Source organism: Triplophysa dalaica, chromosome 4, assembly GCF_015846415.1.
Source record: "Triplophysa dalaica isolate WHDGS20190420 chromosome 4, ASM1584641v1, whole genome shotgun sequence".
NCBI classification, from domain to species: domain Eukaryota; kingdom Metazoa; phylum Chordata; class Actinopteri; order Cypriniformes; family Nemacheilidae; genus Triplophysa; species Triplophysa dalaica.
The window spans coordinates 13361497-13364551 of record NC_079545.1 but is presented as its reverse complement, the minus strand read 5'-3'; positions in this window follow the sequence as shown (position 1 = coordinate 13364551).

Here is a 3055-nt window from a genome sequence, read left to right as displayed (position 1 = left end):
TTGTAAGGCCCCCGTGCAGGCGGAGAGGCGTCCTCAGCGGTGCCTGATTTTTAAACTTCGTTTGAAATCATGTATTGGCATATGTTGATCCAAATGTGGAAAAAAACTTTGTTATTTATCGTTAATTGTTTACAGTGGTAATTTAGTCTGTTTCTTTTTTGCACCCTGCAAATAAATAACAGTCGAAATAAATAACCATGGTGATAATGTGGGTTGAAAGTAGTTATTATTTTACCTGAAATCAATTGCTTAACATGGTAAAAAAACGAATATAACCTGTTTTTCAACATTAAGATTTTAAAAAGTTGAAATATATATATATATATATATATATATATATATATTAATGGTTTATTTGAAGTGCTGTCAATGGTCACTATTTAATGGTCTCCATTGTATCAACTGTTTTACTAGCCTGCTAGTGTAACTAATTATTTAAAGAATTGAATAATTAAAGAAACCACACAAATGTGTTTTATGTAGCCTATACTAGTCTTTCAATTAATATGAAGTCATAAAACTGCATTCATATTTATAAATAAATGAATGTAATGGAAATATATCTTGCAATTGCACTTAGTCTTTTTAAATCAGAAATGAAATTATTGCAGAATTTACAGAAAAAAACGAAATCAAGTTCAACCTGCTTGGATATAGTAGCTACTCTGTAAACACTCAAAAAGTCCTTTTTGTTTCCCTCCTCTATTTCATCCTTTCTCTAATTGAGAAAAGGGAGGGGAAAGTCCACTCTAATCCACAGAGCACATAGCGGCCTTTCATACCTGCACCGGTTGAGAGAGGGACCTTTATTTGTACGTTTCGATCATGGAGAAGAGGTTGAGCTGAGTCTGAGCAAAAAGATTAGATGTAACCAGAGCACTATAAACCTCTTTAGAGGCCCTGGATTAACTCAACTGAGGGTAACTCCATGCATCTCCCTTAAATGAGACTATATCCACAAGGACACAGGTGCTGCGATGAATGTAGAAGGAATGTGATGGGAACCTATAGTTTAGAAATGTAAAAGCATGCATGTTTTCAAGGTATTTTGTGAAAGCTGCTGTGACGAAAGTCGGTCATTGTGGGAACAACCCACGATGCACAGAAACTCTTGCATTGGTTGACATGTTTGGAAATGCATAACAACATTAACATTATTATTTCTGCAGTATACTTTTTTACAGTAGGCTATACAACATTTTTGTATTAGGAATACCTAAGGACCTATTTCATTGGCTAATATGTGCATTATACAAGCGTTTCATCTAAGCAAAAAGAATGAGAATAGTAAATTCAATTTTAGAAATAGCCTTGGTCATCTGATGAGATTAAACTGGGCAATTAACGTTAATGGAAAGTGGCAGGCAGATGACCCCACACAGGGGGCCGCAAGAACGCATCTTTTGCTCAAGGCTGGTCATATGCCATACCCCACGTTACCATGAATTATTGGTGGCATCTCACATTACCTGCAATGCACCACAATGCCAGTGCAGTCTCCGTGGGCCCAAGGATGGGGGCCGAACATTGTCCATCTTGATGGTAGAGGAGGAAAGGAAATCCAATGGATCTCTCTTGCCACAAGGGCGTGTAGGTCAGCTTACAGCTCATTGCTAAATTAGATGAGCTTTTAGTGAAACAACTCTCTCTTTCAGTCCTGTCAGTCTTTACCTTGAAATTGCTGGTCATTCAAAAACTTAAAATGAAACATTTGTCGACCAATAGAGGAAAAAGTAGGGAAATTAAGCAAGTCGTTATTTCTTCTCATTACCAGAAATGACATATCTTGAATTATTATGATCGTAAATGTTTCAGTTATTTGAACTTCAATCAGAAAGTAGTTAAGTCATAGCCGAGCTAAAATAAATGGAATGAGGTATGTTTGTTTATACATGTTTGAAAATGCACACGTTTTTGGAAAACAACTACATTTCAGATATATTGAAGTTCATTCTCATAACCTTTTGTTTGTCTTTGGGGGGGTTGAGGTGCGTGGGTGGATGTCTTTATAGAGATAGGAGACGTGAGTGGGTGAAACATTTCAGAAAGGGTGAGGATGGACTGCTGGTGTCTATGAGGCACCTGATGGTGTTTGTGAAAGGCAGAACCCCCCCCACACACACACACACATGGTGGCATGGCAAAGGTCCAAAGCAGACAGATTGTCAGTTCGTCTCAACACAAGGTTAAGATCCTCCCTAGAGCTGGTGAAGAGAGACTACCATACATTTGAACCTCAAGTCTTTATCTCACCGGTTTGAAACTCCCTACAACTCTTTTTATCGTCCTCGCCCTGAATGGTTTCCATGATGTTTTGCAGCTACATGACACGCAGGTTTGCATTTGTTACAGGGCATAACGGCCGTATGAACTTTTAATGTCTTTTGTACAAGATGACAGAATATCAAAGACAGTATAAACCATCTTAATCATCTTTCAAATGCAATTGTTCACAAAAGAAGTTTGTTAGGTTTATATTTCATGTGATATTTTAAGATTTATAATAGGTGCTACAAGTGTAACCCAATGAAACAGGGCATTTCACAGAACATACACTGAAAAACATTTTACGGACTACTACAGCTTTATTTAACAGAAATGAAATTGGTAAATTACAGAAATAGACTTTACAATTAAATGTAATTTTACATATTTTCTTTCCTTTTTACACTGTAGATCGAAACTGATAAAAAGTTTGTGCTGCTTGGTTTCATATTTAGTTGTCATGATTTTTTTGGGTCACTAAGAAATTTCCACATTTCCGTTAGAATTGTGTAGTAATAAAGAATGATAAGGTAACTGGCGCAATAGAACCTGTGTGATCAACACTTGATAGAGACAGATGGGTAGAGTGAATGAGTGAGTGAGAGAGAGAGAGAGAGAGAGAGAGAGAGACAGAGAGAGAGAATGTGCTGTGCTCATTTCAAGTTTGTCTACCCCCAGCCCTACAGTCCATGTTTTGGCTGTAAAGTGGGAAGTATTGTCACAGCCTGTAAAGATAAGGTGATTTATGACACAGAGTGTGAGGATAATAATCACAGTGCTACAGGGAGAG